Here is a 21079-nt window from a genome sequence, read left to right as displayed (position 1 = left end):
CTGCATATGTATCAGAGGATGGCCTAGTCGGCCATCAGTGGAAAGAGAGGCCCATTGGTCGTGCAGACTTTGTATGCCTCAGTACAGGGGAATGCCAGGGAAGTGGGAGTGGGGGGGGGGAGTGAGCGGGGGACTTTTGGGATAGCACTGGAGATGTGAATGAAGAAAGTACCTAATTTTAAAAAAAAAAAAGAAAAAGGGGGAAAAAAGAGTGTTTCCCTTGCACACACAGCTTTGGATTTGATACCCAGCTCCCAATAAACTAGACATATTGGTGCATGCTTATAGTCCCAGCACTCAGGAGGCAGAGGCAGTAGAATCAGAAGTTCTTGAATTAAATGTTAGTTTGAGACAATCTAGGATTCATAAGACCATGTCTCATGTGCTCGCTTCAGCAGCACATATACTAAAATTGGAGCGATACAGAGAAGACTAGCATGGCTCCTGAGCAAGAATGAAATGCAAATTCATGAAGCATTCCATATTTTTAACCACATGATCATCTTGATAGATGTAGAGAGAGCATTTGAAAAAATCCAAAACCCATTCATAATAAAAGTCTTGGAAAGATCAGGAATTCGAGGCCCATACCTAAACATGATAAAAGCAATCTACAGCAAACCAGTAGCCAACATCAAAGTAAATGGTGAAAAGCTGGAAGCAATCCCACTAAAATCAGGGACTAGACAAGGCTGCCCACTTTCTCCCTACCTATTCAACATTGTACTTGAAGTCCTAGCCAAAGCAATTAGACAACAAAAGAAGATAAAGGGGATACAAATTGGAAAGGAAGAAGTCAAAATATCACTTTTTGCAGATGATAGTGTATATATATAAGTGACCCTAAAAATTCCACCAGAGAACTCCTAAACCTGATAAACAGCTTCAGTGAAGTAGCTGGATATAAAACTAACTCAAACAAGTCAATGGCCTTTCTCTACACAAAGGATAAACAGGCTGAGAAAGAAATTAGGGAAACAACACCCTTCTCAATAGTCACAAATAATATAAAATATCTTGGCGTGACTCTAACTAAGGAAGTGAAAGATCTGTATGATAAGAACTTCAAGTCTCTGAACAAAAAAATTAAAGAAGATCTCAGAAGATGGAAAGATCTATGCTCATGGATTGGCAGGATCGATATAGTAAAAATGGCTATCTTGCCAAAAGCAATCTACAGATTCAATGCAATCCCCATCAAAATTCCAACTCAATTCTTCAATGAATTAGAAAGAGCAATCTGCAAATTCATCTGGAATAACAAAAACCCTAGGATAGCAAAACTCTTCTCAAGGATAAAAGAACCTCTGGTGGAATCACCATGCCTGACCCAAAGCTGTACTACAGAGCAATTGTGATAAAAACTGCATGGTAGTGGGATAGCAACAGACAAGTACACCAATGGAATAGAATTGAAGACCCAAGAAATGAACACACATACCTATGGTCACTTGATCTTTGACAAGGGAGCTAAAAACATCCAGTGGAAAAAAAGACAGCATTTTCAACAAATGGTGCTGGCAGAACTGGTTGTTATCATGTAGAAGAATGCAAATTGATCCATTCCTATCTCCTTGTACTAAGGTCAAATCTAAGTGGATCAGGGAACTCCACATAAATCCAGAGACAATGAAATTTATAGAGGAAAAAGTGGGGAAAAGCCTTGAAGATATGGGCACAGGGGGAATATTCCTGAATAGAATAGCAATGGCTTCTGCTGTAAGATAGAGAATCGACAATTGGGACCTCATAAAACTGCAAAGCTTCTGTAAGACAAAGGACACCGTCAATAAGACAAAAAGGCCACCAACAGATTGGGAAAGGATCTTTACCTATCCTAAATCAGACATGAGACTAATACCCAATATATATAAAGAACTCAAGAAGGTGGGCTCCAGAAAACCAAATAAGCCCATTAAAAAATGTGGCTCAGAGCTAAACAAAGAATTCTCCCCTGAGGAATACCGAGTGGCTGAGAAGCACCTGAAAAAATGTTCAGCATCCTTAATCATCAGGGAAATGCAAATCAAAACAACCCTGAGATTCCACCTCACACCAGTCAGAATGGCTAAGATCAAAAATTCAGGTGACAGCAGATGCTGGCGAGGATGTGGAGAAAGAGGAACACTCCTTCATTGTTGGTGGGATTGCAAGCTTGTACATCCACTCTGGAAATCAGTCTGGCAGTTCCTCAGAAAATTGGACATACTACTACGGGAGGATCCCACAATACCTCTCCTTGGAGTATATCTAGAAAATGTTCCAACTGGTAAGAAGGACACATGCTCCACTATGTTCATAGCAGCCTTATTTATAATAGCCAGAAGCTGGAAAGAACCCAGATGCCCCTCAACAGAGGAATGGATACAGAAAATGTGGTACATTTACACAATGGAATACTACTCAGCTATTAAAAATGAATTTATGAAATTCCTAGGCAAATGGATGGACCTGGAGGGCATCATCCTGAGTGAGGTAACCCATTCACAAAGGAACTCGCACAATATGTACTCACTGATAAGTGGATATTAGCGCAGAAACTTAGGATACCCAAGATATAAGATACAACTTGCTAAAGGCATGAAATTCAAGAAGGAAGACCAAAGTGTGGACACTTTACTCCTTCCTAGAAATGGGAACAAAATACCCATAGAAGGAGTTACAGAGACAAAATTTGGAGCTGTGACAAAAAGATGGACCATCTAGTGATTGCCATATGCAGGGATCCATTCCATAATCAGCTTCCAAACGCTGACACCATTTCACACACTAGCAAAATTTTGCTGAAAGGACCCAGATATAGCTCTCTCTTGTGAGACTATGCTGGGGCCTAGCAAATACAGAAGTGGATGATCACAGTCAGCTATTGGATGGGTCATACGGCCCCCAATGCAGGAGCTAGAGATATTACCCAAGGAGCTAAAGGGAACTGCAACCCTATAGGTGGAACAACAATATGAACTAACCAGTACCCCGGAGCTCTTGTCTCTAGCTTCATATGCATCAAAAGATGGCCTAGTCGGCCATCATTGCAAAGAGAGGCCCATTGGACTTGCCAACTTTAGATGCCCCAGTACAGGGCCAAAAAGGGGGAGTGGGTGGGTAGGGGATTGGGAGGGTGGTTATGGGGGACCTTTGGGATAGCATTGAAAATGTAAACGAGGAAAATACCTAATTAAAAAAAATTAAAAAAATAGTCCAGGCCACTCTCCCTCCTTGACATGATTGGCAGCCAGGCCTTTGACTCTATATCCACATCTAGGCTTACTCCAGAGAAGGCTAGAGTAAGTAGGTTAAGAAAGTGAGGAAGACGGGACACTCCCCAACCAAGAACAACATGTCTTCCTTCTGCTCACAAGCCATGGCAATAAGATGCCACATGGTTCTATCACCTTGTCAAGAATCTCCAAAAGTAGCCCAACAATAGCCTAATACTGAAAGGGGGAAGCATAGTCTGATGGGCTTTTTTCTGCTCCATTCTTGTTGCTTAATTCTAGCCCTGCCCATTCCACTGCTGGACCAGATTTAAGGCCCAACACAGTCACATGTTAAGGAGAACAAATGTCTCCCACATTGATATCGAAAATCCCATCAGAAAAATCTCGATCCTTTTTCTGAGTCATTTCTTTGTTTTTTGTTTTTTGGGTTTTTTTGGTTTTTTTTTTTGTTTTGTTTTGTTTTTATTCAGCTTACCTCTAGGGGTGACACATGGAGTTCTCAGTCCTTAAAGAAGCTTATGAGATTTTTTTTTCTATTTCCATTCTGTGCCATAGGAAATGCCAGCTTACCTGGTTACTCAAAAAGCTTTGATGAAAGAATAAAAGAGGAGTCAGGCCACAGCCACTCTCCTAAGTCAAGGCAACACTTTTAAGAATGCATCTTAGCTGAGGTCACCCTTTCCTTGGGAGAAGAGAATGGCCCTGGTTAATTATACAAGTCGCTAAATGTCAGGGGTAATCAGGAAGATGAGAGTGGCTCGTCAAAGCCAGTCTGGAAAGAGAAGTCTATTTAAAAGCTAAATGGGAACATTCTGAAAGGCAGCCCCTGAAAAGAACCATTTCCCGGGCTGATTATATTTTAATGCAATGACCCACTCTTTCCTCTCACTTGGAATGATTACTTTACACAAATCGAATGACATCAGTCCCTTGGGAAATACAGGTGCTGTCTACATTCCCACTTCCTCGGATTCGAAATGACTTCGGAAGGGCTGAGTTGTCATTTTTAAATAGTTTTTTTTAATGTGTTAATTATTTGTATTGGTGGGTGTGTGAGTGTCATGGCACATATGTGGTGGTCAGAGGACAATTTGTGGGAATTGGTTCTCTCCTCCCACCATGCAGGTTCCAGGAATTGAACGATTCATTTTTTTACTATTTTTAATGATGCGGGATTAGGGTGGTGTGTGCCAGTGAGTGTAATTGCCTGCAGAAGCCAGAGGAGTTAGAGCTGGAGTTACAGAAAGTTGTGAAATACCCAACATGAATGAATGGATCAGAACTCTCCCAGATCCATTTCAGGAGCAATAAGCAATATGTACGTTTAACCTCTGAGTCATGACTCCAGCCCATTGGTCCATGCTGGAATCCAAAAACTTGGAAGATGGAGGCAGGAAGATCATAAGTTCAAAGTCACCCTTGGTCACATAGCAAGTTCAAGGGCAGACTTAGCTACATGAGATCTTGACACAAAAAAGAAAACATCAAAAGGATATAGACTATACAAAGTGCCACAAACTTGATAGCTTCAAGGATAGAAATGGATTGCATTTGGAAGCCAGAAACATAAAATAAAGGTTTTCTAGAGCTACATTCTTGCCAAAGTCTATCAGAAATATCCCTTTCAGGGTTGTCCTGTTTCTGGTGCTTTCTTTGGCTTGAGGCATGGTCACATCTGTTTTCATTCCTGTCTTCATGTGTCCATGTCATCTTCTGCCTGCATGTCTCCTGTCTGTATGCTGGGTTACTCTCCTCCTAAAGATCACAGGGCTCTCAATACGTGCACTCAGAGGTAAGGCATGTGCTTAGTTTCAAGTCAGTATCTAGCACCAAATAAATAATAGTAATAATTAATAATAGTATGTTGCCAAGATCTTAAAGCCAATAAAGTCACACTTGAACACAAATACACATGCCATCCTAAAACAAAGCTCATGACTGTTTATAAGGCAGCATTTGCCAAAAGCAAAACAAAATATCAATGGGCACCCATGTGCTATGCTGCCTAATTCTGTACCAATTAAAACCCCAGTGAGAATATTCAGTACAGCTGATTTGATACATGTGTATGTTTCTTCCTCTGACCTTCCATCCACACACGATTACTGCTTATCAGCTAAGAATTCTGTCTCTCTCATAATTTCCAGTAGCATCATCAGTTATCACAGTTTCCATTTTTAATATCTGTTTATTTTATTTTGTGTGTATGTGTGTGTACCTGAGTGTACTATGTCTGCACAGGAGCTTCATCCCCTGGCACTGGAGTTACAGATGGTTGGATGTCCCCATGTGGGTGCTGGGAACCGTCCACAGACCCTCTGCAAGTGCAGTGAGTGCTCTTAACCACTGAGCCATCTCTCCAGAGCATTTAAAAACAAAACAAAGCAAAAAACAACAACAACAAAAACCCCACTTTAAAGCTCCATCAAACTTTCATATTTGGGGGGGGGCAGAGTTTTAGAGACAGGGTTTCTCTGTGTAGCCCTGGCTGTCCTGGAACTCACTCTGTAGACCAGGCTGGCCTCGAACTCAGAAATCCACCTGCCTCTGCCTCCCAAGTGCTGGGATTAAAGGCGTGTGCCACCACTGCCCGGCGAAACTTTCAAATTTTTAAGTGTAAACATATTCCAGAAGGGAACAAAGGTACACAGGCCTTTAATCCCAGCACCTGGGAGGCAGAGATAAGTGGTTATCTATGAGTTCTAAACCAGCCTGGTCTATCTACGGAGTTTCAAGCCAGCCAGGTTTATGCAGTGAGACCCTGCCTCAAAAATAGATACATACATACATACTCCAGAAGTCATTTTCATTCACTGTTCATGGTTTGCAGTCTTGTAAGGAGTAAGTCGTGGGTAGAGGCACTTAGTCTAAGGCTAGCAATGATACCTACTCCGAACATAAGAGATGAAAATAACAGTCATTCCTTTGTAAATGTCAGGCCGACACAGAATTCCTGTAAAAGTCAACCCACACTTCTGTTACCACTAGGAGGCAGAAGAGTTACTGATGATAGTCTGGTCTTACCCATCCAATTGCCAAAGGCCAATCTCACCCACTTTTTTAGAATTTATAAAAGTAAGACCCCATTTTTGAAGCATTTTACTGGAGGCAAGAAGGTTTAGACAGCCCAAGAAAGCTGAGAGTAGGTGGCAAGCCACTAAGATGCCTGGTTCCATGAAGGGATGGGAATTATGGAAAAAGAAAGGAGTTTGAGAGCAGAAAAAAAGATGAATTGGTAAAAAGAAATGGAATAAAAGCAAAAATGGAAATCATCTCAAAAAATTAGTTTCTACTAAACACACACTTTACAGTCTTTACAACTGACCCAGTATTGGGATAAATTAAGACAACTATATCACCAGGTAAAAATCTTAGGGGATCAATGTGACAGGAACAGTTCACTTTTGATGGAAACATTGTTAACTTGACATATGAACACACACACACAAGCATAAGCATACAGAAAGTAAGGTAGAAATGAAAACAGGATACAGGATGTAAATAAGTAACCCTTCAAAGGTGCACATCAGCATGTGAGCACTAGGGATTTTCAGGCTAATCATATCTCACAAAAAAAAATGAAATGATAACCTCTGTAGGTGTGATCTTAAAAAGAAGCCTTTAGAGTTATAATGAACTCACAAACTAGAATCCCCCCTTCCCCCCAGAATTCTCAAACTTTGTCTAGGCAAAGGGACAGTCTTTAAGAGTCACAGGTCATCCCTCCTCCTCCTCCCACCTCCAGGACAATCAGAAAGAAGCTCATCTGCATGGTGATTGCTCTGTTCTGAAAGAAAGCGAGGAGTTGGCAGAGCAGCTTGCCAGGCAGCCTGCTTCAGAGCTGCTTTAGTCAGCCTTTGTCAGGAGGATGAATACCTGAGGAAGTAACCTCAGGAAGAAAAGAGGCTTTGTTCTGCTCCTGGTTCTTGGGGCTGAATATCCAAACAGCTCTGGTTCTGGGGAGGACTCCAAGGTAGGTGGCAGGAATACCAGACCTGGAAGGAAAGGGGTGGCTGGGCTTGCTCTTTCTAAAGCAGCCCTCCATAAGGACTCCATAGTTCCTTTTGAAGGTAGGGGCCCCAAAACTCACTGGCCTCCACCCTTTAAAGGTTCCATAATACCTCCCATTCTCACCATCCTAGGAACTGAGTCTCCACTCACACTGCCTCAAAAATAGATAGATAGATAGATAGATAGATAGATAGATAGATAGATAGATAGATAGATAGATAGATAGATAGATAGATAAAGTACCAGAGCCTATGAGACAGATAAAGGTGCCTGCAACAAGCCTAATGGGCTGAGTGCTCTCCCCTAGTCCCACATGAGGAGAGAGTCGACTCCTGCAAGTTGTTCTTGGACCCTCAGATGTATTTGTAATGATCACAGGCTCCATATGTATATGCATGCACAAACACATACACAATTCTTTCCTTATTTTTCGTGTGTATGGGTGTTTTGCTTGATTATGTCTGTGTACTATATACATGCAGGTGCCCAAAGTCACCAGAAGGGAGTGCTAGATATCCTGAAACTGGAGTAACAGGGGTTTGTGAGCTACAAACTGGATCCTAGGAAACAAACCAGGGTCTTCTGGAAGAACAGTCACTGCTCTTAACTGATGAGCCATCTCTGCTGCCTAAGTCTTTTAATTTATAAAAATAGATATTAGCTCCTCCAACCATACCTAATAACCTGAGATTCCACCGGTTTGGACTCAACCTTGTTACTTCCTGTGGACTCTCTCAGCTCTGCCTTCTTAGCCATTCCTCTTCCTTTATGACAGAATACCAAACAGATAGGATCTGAAACGAAAATGTCCCATGACATATAGTCATCAAAACACTAAGTGTACAGGACAAAGCAATGATATTAAAAGCTTCAAGGGAAAAAGAACAAGTAACATATGAAAGCAGATATTTTAAAATAACATCAAACTTCTCGATGGACACTCTAAAAGCCAGAAAGGCCCAGACAGATGTACTGCAGGCTCTGAGAGACCATAGATGTACATATAACAAAACCCAGCAAAACTTTTTTTTTATTGGATATTTTCTTTATTTACATTTCAAATGTTATACCCTTCCCTGGTCCTCCCTCCCCCCAAATCCCTATCCTATTCCCCTCCCCCTGATTCTATGAGGGTGTTCCCCGACCCACCCACTCCTGCCTCCCTGCCCTGACATTCCCCTACACTAGGGCATTGACCCTTCATAGGACCAAGGGCCTCTCCTCCCATGGATGCCCAACAAGGACATCCTCTGCAACATACGTGGCTGGAACCATGGGTCCCTCCATGTGTACTCTTTGGTTGGTGGTTTAGTCCCTGGGAGCTCTGTGGGGTCTGATTGGTTGATGCTGTTCTTCCTATGGGGTTGCAAACCCCTTCAGCTCCTTCAGTCCTTTTTCTAACTCCTCCATTGGGGGCCATGTGCTCAGCCCAATGGTTGGCTGCGAGCATCTGCCTCTGTATTTGTCAGGCACTGGCAGAGCCTCTCAGGATACAGCTATATCAGGCTCCTGTCAGCAATCACTTGTTGGCATCTACAATAGTGTCTGGGTTTGATGACTGATGGATCCCCAGGTGGGGCAGTCTCTGGATGTTCCACACTTCGTCTCTGTATTTGCTCCCGTGAGTACTGTGTTTCCCCTCCAGCAAAAATTTTAGTCACCATAGATGGAGAAAAGATTCCATGAAAAAAATTTAAATACTATCTGTCTACAAGTCCAGCTCTACAAAAGATACTATGTGGAAAACTTCAGTCTGAAGAGGTCAACCACACCCAAGAAAACACAAGGAATAAATAATCCCAGACCAGTACATTTAAAGAGGAAGACACCTATACCATAATAACAAAATAACAGGAATAAATAAACATCGCTCATTGATAACTTTTAATGGTAATGGTCTCAATTTTCTCAATTAAAAAAAAAAACCACACAGTCTAAGAGATTGGATTAGAAAACAAGATTCATCCTTTTGCTACATCCAAGAGACATACCCTAACATCAGGGATAGACATCAACTCGGGTAAAAGGATGAATAGAAGGGTATTTCAAGGAAATGGACTCAAGAAGCAAACAGATGTAGCCATTTTAATATCTGAAAAAATAGGCTTCAAACCAAAACTAGTCAGAAGAGATAGAGAAGGACTCTATATACTCATCGAAAGAGAAGAGAGACAGAGGGAGACTAGAGTGGGAAGGTTAAATGGGGAGGGGAGAAAGAGAAGGAGGGGGAACTAACACTAAAGGCCATTTGAGGGGTCATATGGAAACTTACAAATGTTCGAAGCTTCCTAAAATATATACATATATGAAAGAAATTTAAATGGAGTCACCAAATAGTGGGAAAAACAATGCCCAAATTAGATATGTTTTTGCCAGTAACCCTCCAGTGCCAGGAATAGATTATGTCTAGTTTAATCGTTGACCAAAGGGGCACCATGGAAACCCCAGAACATCTCAGGCTATTGCCAAGGTTTGTTCTCCACAAACTGCTGGTAAGGCCATAGCACTGAAGACAACATTTATATATTGCTTTTAACATAAGAAAGTCAAGCCTTCACCCCTACTGACTAGTGGCATCCTGGAAAGTGTCCTGTACACTACCAAAGGAGAAGGTAACCAACATAGCTCCAAACCCTGTGATCTACAACAGTGACCTGCCTTTATGACATGCTAGTGCCATAGTGGCACAAATGTCATAACCAAATATTCTCCAATAGGATTTAAGGCTCACTTCACGAAATGGAATCCACACCTTACATGCTTGGGCGGCCAAGAACCTGGGACTAGATAGGCCAGAGACCTATGGGGAGACCAAATACTCTGCTAAAAGGTAGTAGCAATGAAATGACTCCTGGTGACACACTGTATGCTCATAGACCAGTCTCTCCCTCGGCTCTCATCAGGGAAGCTTCTTCTTATACATGGGAACTAACACAAAGACTGGCAACTGGACAATGTGTAGAGAGTGAGAGACTTTGGAGCACTCCATTGAGCCAGAGGGGATGGAGGACACCAAGGGGACAGTGTCTTCCAGGTACAACAGGACTGTTGCACTTTATGAACCCATGGACTGTGTCAGCATGCCCCAGGGCCTGCCCTGCACAGATTCAAGCCAAACGGGGTCCCAGCACTTAGAGGAAGGCATGAACACAGGCTCCCACTGGACAAGGGCTCCTCCTCCTAATCAAGAAGCTATCTCCAACTGATGGCCACTTCCAAAGGAAAAATTAATTTTCTACAACAAGTCTCACTGGGCATATTAACCACACATCTGCAGTAGATGGCCAAATTCAATTATATTATTGTAGATAATTTGTCTTATATTGTTTGGGCATTTATTTGTCTTAGTAGTCTTTTGCATGTAATATTATAATTTCTGACTGTGTTCCTTTGAGTTGTGGAAGTGTGTAGTTTTTTGTGACCTTTTCTTTTTCTGACTGGTTTGGAATTTTTTGTTGTTGTTGTTGTCTCCTCGCCTGCTTGTTTTCTAAAGAGAGGGAGAAAGAAATGATATTGAGTTGCGTGGGTGGGAAGGTGGGGAAAATCCGGGAGGAGTTGAAGGGAGGGAAAGCGTGATCAGAATATATTGTATGAACACATTTTTTTTTCAATTAAGAGAAAAAACACGGGCCATCTGGAATTTTATTTTCCTTCCCGAAAAGCAGCTTGCAAAGGCATTGCTTTTGACAAGTAAAGCTGTTCAGCGGCGACCCAAGGTGGTTCATTTGATCACACCATCCTCTGGGTCCCAGAGCTGATGGGAGTACTAAAGGCAACCTGCCCCTTTGACCTCTGTCTTCATGATCTCACTTCTAGAGCAAAGTGTTGCTGTACATTCCCAGGGCTGTGACCAAGGTGCCCTGGAGAAAATAATTAGATCCTGTAGATCCACTTTGCCCACCCCACCCCACCCCTAGCACCATCATTAGGCATGTCTTATCCTTGTTTGCTTTTGATATTCTCTGGCTACTGGTGACCATTGCCCTTTATCTGCCTTATTCCCTTGTTCTGACTCTTTTTTTTTTCCAGTGACTCAGCGGTTTCCACCAACCTGCCCCTGGATTATCTTGGTGCTTTCAAGTGCACTTCTTTTAACTGCCAGGCCCACTTTGAAAATGTTGCAACTTTCAGTGGACTGGAGAGAGGTCCTTAGGTAAGCATGATAATTCCATATCCATCAGGAAAATTAATAATTTGTATTGATCAGCTGTAGTATTTATAAAGATATAAGGACTTTGATTTTTTTTTTTAAGACATGGTTTTACTGTGTAGCTTCAGCTATGAAGACCAGGCTGGCCTTGAACCCACAGGAAGTTACCTACCTCTGCCTCCTCAGTGCTAGGACTAAAGGTATGTGCCACTATACCTGGCAAACACAGACTTTTTACACTATTTATATATTTTTTGTTCTGGGAAGGGGGTGCATCACATGAGTACCAGGATGTGAGGATAGAGGTCAGAGGGCACAGGTTCAAGCTTAGTCATCTGAGGCTTGGTGGCAAGCACCCTTAACCACTGAGTCATCCCTCTAACCTGTAAAGAGATTTCTTCTTACATTTCTCCCTGCTTTATATTAGCATATATAAAGATGACAGAATTTTATTGAATTTTATTGTGTTTTAAAGATTTCTTTTTAGCTGTGGGTGGGTGAATGGGTGGGGTGTTCCCACAGACAAGGACATACAGGTGCCCAAGGAGGCCAGAAAAATGCACCAGATCCCTTGGTGCTGGAGTCACAGCTGGTTGTGAGCTGCCAGATGTGGGAGCTGAGAACTGAACCAAAGACTTCTAGAAAAGCATCTAGTACTCTGAATGTCCAAACGTGCTCTCCGCCCCTTGCTCTCTCTCTTTTTTTTTTTTTTGCTTACTTGTTTATTCTAAATTTTGTACAATATATTTTGTACAACTCCTCAGCTCCTCCCAGATCATTCCCACCCTCTCTCCCTGACTCCCCCCAAATGAAAACAAACACACAAACAAACAAAAACATGGAGTCTGTTTTAGGTTAGCTAACCACTACTAGGCATGAGACCTATCCTGGAGTGAGTTGCTATTCCTAGTGAAATTGATTCCATTAGTGAAAACTGATTTTCCCTTTCCCAGAAGGTACCAAACTCTGACTCGTTTTTTGGTTAGGGGTAGGACCTTGTGTCCACTTTCCCTTCTCAGTGTTGGGGTTTCGTCTGGTTTGAACTTATGCAGGTCGTGTGTGTGCTGCCACAGTCTCTGAATGTGTGTATCTGTCTGGAAGACACTGTTTCCTTAGTGACATCTGGCTCCTACAATCTTTGTGCTTCCTCTTTGACACACTCCTTGAACCCTTTCAGCGAGGACTTTGACGAAGACATCGGATGTGAGACTAAGTGTTCCAAAGTCTCTCCCTCTCTGCATGTTGTCCAGTTGAGAGGCTCTGTGTTAACTCCCATCTATTGCAAGAAGAAGCCTCTCCAATAGGGAATGAGCCGTGCTCTCCAGCCCCTATTACTTGGTCTTTCCAAAAAAAAAAAAAAAAAAAAGTGATTCATTAGCTTACACTGTCTCTGAGTCCTTGATGTGCCCATTATCCTGATGAGCTAAATTCTTTTCTTCCTGCTCTCAACCAATCTACAACACTAACAAGGAAAAAAGAAAAAACACTGTAGTTGAGGCTAGCCTGGAACTCACAGGACTCCTTCTGTTCCATTCTTTTTAGTGCTGGGATTACACATGCGACCACCCATTTCACCTAGACAGTTTGGTTTGTTCTGTTAAAGATTTGTTGATGGGCTGGTGAGATGGCTCAGGGGGTAAGAACACACTGACTGCTCTTCCGAAGATCCTGAGTTCAAATTTCCGCAACCACATGATGGCTCACAACCACCCATAATGAGATCTGACTCCGTCTTCTGGTGTGTCAGAAGACAGCTACAGTGTACTTATTTATAATAATAATAAATAATCTTTGGGCCAGAACAAGCAGGGGCTGAGCAAGCGGAGTCTGCTGGAGCGAGCGGGATCAACCAGAGTGAACAGAGGTCCTAAATTAAATTCCCAACAACCAGATGAAGGCTCACAACTATCTGTACAGCTACCGTGTGTACTCATAGGCATAAAATAAATAAATAAGTCTTTTAAAAGAGATTTGTTGGTGTGTGCATGTGCGCATATACATGGTACCTGCTTCTTTGTGCTCATGGAGAGGATCTGCTATCTTCTTCTGGCACTCTCCACCTATTCTTTGGAGACTAGGGCTCTTCCTGAGCCTGGGGCTCACGTTTTCTCAGTTCGACTGGAAACCAGCTAGTCCCAGAGTTCCTCCTGTCTCTCCTTGGAGCAGCGTTACAGACCTTCCTTGTAAAAGGTGCCTGATTTGTTATGTGGGTGCTAAGGTCCAAGTTCTAGGTTTAAGGATAAAGCAGCAGATGTTCTGAACATCTGAGCAATCTTTCTCTGTTTGGTTTGGGTTTGTGGTTTTGAGACAGGGTTTCACTATGTATCCCTGGCAGGCCTAGGGCTCCCTGCATAGCCCAGACTAGCCTGGAACTAGAATTCCTAGGATTACAGATCTGCACCACCACAACCAGATTCACCTTCACATTTTTAAAACTACTCACAAGGACCCACCATTTCAGTGAGCCACGTGGCTGTGGTAACTATGTGGTCAATTTTCAAAAGCATTTCCTTCATTAAGAATCTTCAACACACTGTGGGAAAAATCAAGGCAAAAAGATTTCAGAGCCTCTGTTGAGGAAGAGACAGTGCTCATACCACTGGGACTCTGTCCAAGGCATTAGTGCTTAATTAACAAAAATACAGGTTCCCACATCAATTATTCGGAGTGGGGTTGGGGAAGGGGCAGTTAACTATGATTAACAGTCTCCTTTCCCCATTGTTGGTCCCCCTTAACTCTCATTCCAGAAATCAGGTCTAACCAATGTAGTTGGAGTACTCACAGAAGAGGCCACACCATAAGAATGAACCAGAAAACCTTCCACGGGCAGGTGACAAAGTCCAGCATATTAGGACTAAGTGGTGAGTTGAGGTGTGTCCCTGGAGATGTCTGGGCACCCAGAAGACTCTGATATGGCCTCACTGATGGCTTCAGTGTGTGAGGGAATGGAACGGGTGCTGAGGGAAGAAGGTCTGGGTGGGTGATGGAGATGGCTTAGCCAGTAAAGGCAATTGCAGCCAACCCTGAAGACCCAAGTTCAAAGCCTTGGGATCCATGTGGTAGAAGGAGAGAAGTGACTCCTGCGTGTGGTCCTTGGACTTCTCCATGTACACTGTGACACTGGGGTGACCCCACACATATGCACACACACACTAAATAAATAATACATAATTTTAAAAATATTTTTAAAGTAGGTTTGTAAATGTCAAATATAAAAATAAATGTTATGCCTGTACTTGGTGGAAAAACCCAGGGGCAAGCTTTCTCCACCACATGTGAAAGGAGAAGGGGACAAAAGAGAATATAAGTATTACACATAGAGCTCTGCCCACCGCATGTGACTTCCCCCCCCCCCCAGGCCACCAAGAACAGCTGAAACAGTCTGTTTCCAAGTCTGACCTGAATTTAACAGCAGCAAAGTATTAAGCATTGTAGGAAATCAAGTCTCTTACCTCTGAGCTCTAGAGTCACCTTCCCTTCTCTCATTCTGGTCACCTCACCTCCACACTGAGCCCCAAAGGGCTACCTTTCCCTCACAATCTAGCTGAGCAATAGCTCAGGAAAAATTCTTTTTTCTTTTTGTTTCCAGGGCAAAAACCCAGAGTTGAAAACTGGCAGGATTTAGAAGGGAAGGGGAAGGGGAAGGGGAAGGGGAAGGGGAAGGGGAAGGGGAAGGGGAAGGGGAAGGGGAAGGGGAAGGGGAAGGGGAAGGGGAAGGGGAAGGGGAAGGGGAAGGGGAAGGGGAAGAGAAGAGAAGAGAAGAGAAGAGAAGAGAAGAGAAGAGAAAAGTTCAAAAACTGTCCATCTTCCTAAATATAGATCTAGGGTCCAAAATGCTCCTTCACAAAGGATCAAGTTACAGACAGAAAACAGTAAAATCTCCATTCTTCCCCCAGTTTCCAGGCAAGCCCAAATTACCCCGAGTATTCTCACCCTATGACGTTACTCTCTCCTCAGCACTCTCTGATTCCACCGTCCAGATCTTTGTTATTTCTCTCTTACTTTTCCTAGTCTACCCAGGTTCAATGGTGAGGACCTGTAATCCCTCCACACTAGGGAGAAGGAAGCAAGAGGATTAGTAGTTCAAGGTCACCCTTACCTTCATAGTGAGCTTGAAGCCATACTAGGGAAATCTCACATGCCTCTCGCCAGACACACAACACCACACACACACCTAAACAAAGATCTGGAGAAATAGTCTTCCCCAGGGATGGGCTCCCTAATTGGTCATCTAATACAAATTGGTCAACCCTGAAATTATATACATACAAGTCACATGAAGCAAACTGAGCAAGATGTGTTTGTGTATTTTTGCACTTATATATGAAACAATAACAGTTTAAAAAGGAGATCATGAATTTGAAAGAGATCAAGGCAGGTGTATATGGGAAGGCTTGGCGGAGGAAAAGGAAGGAGGAATGATGTAATTATATTTTGATTTCAAAAAAGAGACACTAGAAAGCAAAAATCCAATCCTAATTTGAATATTCAAGCAGCTCTTTGATTATTTATTGAGATACATAAAAGCTAGAATGATTTTTTACTTTTATCCCAACTACAATTTCCCCTCCCTTCACTCTTCTCAGTCCCTCCCCTACCACCTCCCCTCTCCCCAGATCCATTCCTCCTCCATTTCCCTTCAGAAAAGAGCAGTCCTCCCAGGGTTATATACCAAACATGGCCTAAGAAGATACAATAAGACTAGTCACTAACCATACATAGCTGGATGTGGCAACCCAGTAGGGGGGAAACAGTCCTAAGTGAAGGCAAAAAAGTCAAAGACAGTGCCCCACTCTCATTTTTGGGAGTCCCACAAAAAATGCCAACCTATGCAATCATAAGGCAAACATAGAGGATGTAGCTCAGACCCACAAACTCTTCACACTAAGCAGAGTCAGAGGAATCCTGGAGGGGTGGGGGCAGAGGGGAATGAGGACACCAGGAGAACCCAGCCCTCAGAATCAACTAAGCAGAGCTAATAGGGGCTCATGGAAACTGAAGCTAGATTGATTTTAACCAGAGAGTTCCGATTTCAAATACTGCATCCCATTTTTCTCATAAGGACAGTCCGTATCATTAGAGCCCACTCAGGCTTCAGAACCATTTCTCCGTCTCCATTACCCCTTAATAAATTTAACACCTGGACTTCCTCTTTGATTCTGAAATATTTTGGATTTTATTACTGGCCAAAATGATACATTTTTACTTTCAACATGTCTCTGGTCTAGGTTTGCTCTGATGATTTCCCCCTTGAATGTGTTTGCAAGTTTATTCATGCTTTTCAAATGTAAATGCATGGATGGAGAACAATGTGTGTTTAAGAAAATGGCATTCATGGGACTGTCACTGCTGAGCTGAGATGCTGCAGGATTCTAGCTCTATTCCACCCACCCCCTCATTCTTTAGATTTTTTTTTCTACAAGACTTCAAAAACTCAACCTCCCAAAATGGAACTTATTATCCTCAAAAAACTTACTCTTATCCTCTTTATTAAATGAATGGTAGGAACTGTACAACTAACACACATCTAATATGTGGGCCTCGCCATCATATCAGGAGCCCTAGGTCCTTTTCATCTCCATAACCCCAAAACCTAGTGCAAGACCTAGTAGCCAGAAGTGGTCACTGTTTCTTTGACTAATGATAGAACAATGAGGTTCCTGTTACTCCCTTTGCTAGTTACGTTTTGTTTTGTTTTGTTTTGTTTTTTGTTTTTGCTTTTGCTTTTTGTTTGTTTGTTTGTTTGTTTGTTTGTTTGTTTGAGACAGGGTTTCTCTGTATAGCCCTGGCTGTCCTGGAACTCACTTTGTATTGTAGACCAGGCTGGCCTCAAACTCAGAAATCCACCTGCCTCTGCCTCCCAAGTGCTGGGATCAAAGGCGTGTGCCACTACACCTGGCCTGCTGGTTACTTTTAACTGACAACTTGAGCCTAGCATCACCTGGGAAGAGGGTCTTAATGAATAATTAACTATATCATGTTGGCATGTGGGCATGTCTGTGGGGGTGGGGGTTTCTTAATGCTCCATTAATGCAGGAAGCTGAAAGCCCATGTGGGCAACACTATTCCTTAGGCAGGGGTTCTTGAACAATATAAGGGAGGAAAATGTACCTGAAAATCAAAAAGCAGGAGTACATACATTTCCTCTTGTCCTTGACTGTGAATGTGTTGTTGGGACCAGCCGCTTCAACCTCCTGCTTGCCTTGCCTTTTCCACAATAATGGAGGGCAATGTGGAATTGTAAGCTAAATAAATCCTTTCTTCCCTAAGAAAGATGAGCCCCTATCTAACTTAAATTCACTAATCATTTCAACACCATCTAGTCTTGTCCAAGGCAAGAACTGACGAGGATCCTTGTGTTAGCGCTAATAGAAGGAGAGCCTCCACAAGTCATACGTGCTCAGGAAGGTTTGGCTCTCCATCTGCTCACCATGTACAGTATCCCTCACCAAAACTCTGGGTCTTTGGGACAGGCCACAGGATGGACCTGTTGCTTCTGTTCCTGAGTCCCTATAGGACCTAAGTAAAGGCATCTCAATGTCCTTCCTTCAGAGAATGAGACCTTTATGAGTCACACTGTTTCCACGTAGAGGTTTTAGATTGGGCTCACTTTTCTCTGACAATGAAAGAATTAAAAGGCAGGAAATAAATTATAGTAACAACAAGCAAACAAGATTGATCAAAAGTGAAAAAAAAAGTGTACACCAGAGTACATGGATGAGGAAACAGACTCCCACAGGCAGGGAAGGGATTCAGAAACCAAAATCCATTTCCCCTTGGAGGGCTGGGGGTTTTAAGCCATCTTGGCATCCTGGGATGGGTCTTTCTCCCCTCATTTTTGTATGGTCAGCTTGAACAAAGAAGACTGGGCTGACTGGCTCACAGCCCACATCCAGGACATGCCTACAACATGTCCAGGCAGGTCAGGCCAAAGGGGAAGGAAGTCTTTGTCCAGAGTAAAGAAGACAGAAATATACCCTTTTGCTTATTTATGGCCTCTTTCCCTTGCTGTCTGCAAGTCAAGTGCTGTCTAATTCCTACATTCCCACAATTCAGGCTGCAAAGCTCCATCATACACTAGTACTTCACAGATAAACTATGGGAAATGCCTCTCCTGTTTCCAGTTACAAGATGCCAGCTCAGTCCAAGAAGGCATCTCAATGTCAAGTCAGTTCAAACTGGTGGTTTCTTTTACATTTCTTGTGCTGTGACAAGAAATAACTTAAGAGAGGAAGGGTTTATTTTACCTTACAGTTCAAAGGGATACATACAAACCAGCCAAGCAGGAGAGGCATGGTGGCAGGAGCAAGAAGCTATTTGGCTACAGTATAGCTACTGAGTACTCAGGAGAGCTGACAAGAATCTAGGCTGGACCATAAAACCTTAAATCTCATAGCTAGAGAGATAGCCCAGTGGTTAGAGCCTGCATTTCCTCACCCTCATCAGATGGTTCACAGCCACCTGTTACTCCAGCTCAATTCTCTGGACTCCAAAGGCATCGTCATGCAAACGTACACGTACCTACACAGAGAAACATACTTAAAAGCAGTAAACCTAAAAAAAAAAAAAGAAAGAAAGAAAGAAAGAAAGAAAGAAAGAAAGAAAGAAAGAAAAGAAAATCCTTCAAGTCCTGCCCTCCATGGCCTACTTTCTCCTGTGTAATCTACCTAACTCTTCAAAACAATGCCACCAGCTGACACCAAGTAGTCAAACACATAAGCCTAATGGGGTGCGTTTTATAACCAAACTAAGTCTTTGTTGTTTTTGTTGTTGTTGTTGTTGTTGTTGTTGTTGTTGTTGTTGTTGTTGTTGTTAGGACATAACCAAACCCAAAGCCCTGGCTCCTTGTAGCTCACTTCCTCTCTGAATAGGTCATGAAGTGCATCTTGTTTCAAAGGTCAGACTTAGTCATGGGTATGTGAAGTTTGTGGCCTAAGCATCTTTCATTCTGTAGAGTTATGACTGACAGCTTTATGAACAACAGTTTTTTAAAAGATTTATATCTGCAATAACTTCTTTTGTATCCCTGGTGAATTTACAGCATTTCCAGTAATAAATTATTTGATCTAGAAACTTCCTTGTAAAATCAAGCACAAGCCCATATATACATGAAATATCTTATGGGTTTATAATTATAAACTCTTAAAAGTCTAAAGTTTAGGGAGCTGGCTCGATGGTAATGTGCTTGCCTTAGAAGAACAATGACCAAAGTTTGATCCCTCAAATCCACATTAAAAAAATAATAAACAAAACTGGGCATGGTGATGTGTGTTTGTAATCCCAGCACTGGGAAGTTGAGACAGGTGGATTCTTGGGGTTGTTCAAGTTCTAGGATAGTGAGAGAGCCTGTTCTAAAGAAAGAAAGAAAGAAAGAAAGAAAGAAAGAAAGAAAGAAAGAAAGGAAGGAAGGAAGGAAGGAAGAAAGAAAGAAAGAAAGAAAGAAAGAAAGAAAGAAAGAAAGAAAGAAAGAAAGAAAGAAAGAAAGAAAGAAAGGCAGATAGATCCTGAGAAATGTCATCAGGCTTAGAAACAAATACCCTTTTCCAAGATGGCTCAGTGAGTAAAGGTGTTTTCCCTAAGGCCTGATGACCTGATTTCACCCCTAAGACCCATATGGTGAAAGGAGAGAACCAACTCACACAAGCTAGCCTCTGAAGTCTCTCCCTCTCTCTCCCTCTCTCTCTCCCACTCCCCCCCCCTCTCTCTCTCTCTCACACACACACACACACACACACACACACACTCATGTACACACACAAGAAAGAGAAATTTTAAAAATAGTACTTCTCAATTTAATAGTATCTGAACTAAAAATAATTTAATCTCTTAGAAGACATTTGTAGCATTAAAATGCACTCATCTATTTATATAGTAATTAGAAAAGCTTGATAAAACTACCAATGTATTTAACTTCTTGTGCCTGATGAAGCATAAGCATATAATCAAATCAAAAGACCAGTTCTGATTATCAGGTAGAGTACTGCTTACCTGTAAGCTCAGCATTTGAGAATCTGAGGCAAAAGGATCAGAAGTTCAAGGTCACCCTTGGCTACATGCCACAAACAATAAATAAACAAATAAATATGATAGATCCCTTCATTCTGAGACTGTGTCATACTACTCCTCTAACAAATTCTTATCACCCCCTTCCTATCTTCTGCATTGCTCTACACAACCTATACAAATACAGTATTAGGAACAGAGTGGCTGAAAGCAATGCCAGTTAGTGTTCCATCCCTGACAATATCACCCCCTTCCTATCTTCTGCATTGCTCTACACAACCTATACAAATACAGTATTAGGAACAGAGTGGCTGAAAGCAATGCCAGTTAGTGTTCCATCCCTGACAAATACCTAAGATAAATCAAAAGAGAAAAGGTTTACTATGGCTCAATTTCAGAGATTTCAGTCCAGGGTCACTTGCTGGTAGGAAGGTGGTACACAGAAGAGAGAGAATAGTGGGACATAACTGCTCTCCTGGTGGCTTCTAGGAAAAGAAAGAAAACTGGAAGACTCCCAACACAAGATCTACCCTTCAAAGGCCAAGTGACCAGCTTCCTCAAACAAGTACCCATTTCCTAATATCCTGTTCAACTACAAACTCATCAGTATATTAATCCATTGATGGAGTTAGGGCCCTCGTGATATAATCAAATCTTAATAGTGCCACCAACTGGGCCAAGTTATTCTACGTCCAAA

General features: G+C 42.3%; 1 non-coding gene across 1 annotated transcript; it reads left to right on the top strand.

Annotated features, from left to right (window-relative positions):
• Window positions 1–382: 382 nt before the first annotated feature.
• Window positions 383–489, top strand: Gm22746. The gene has a single exon (XR_003953129.1). It is a non-coding gene; the product is annotated as a U6 spliceosomal RNA (small nuclear RNA).
• Window positions 490–21079: the final 20590 nt, after the last annotated feature.

This window comes from Mus musculus, chromosome X (assembly GCF_000001635.26).
Source record: "Mus musculus strain C57BL/6J chromosome X, GRCm38.p6 C57BL/6J".
Classification (NCBI taxonomy): domain Eukaryota; kingdom Metazoa; phylum Chordata; class Mammalia; order Rodentia; family Muridae; genus Mus; species Mus musculus.
Note: the sequence above shows the minus strand (reverse complement) of the source record. Positions and strands in the feature narration are given on the sequence as shown.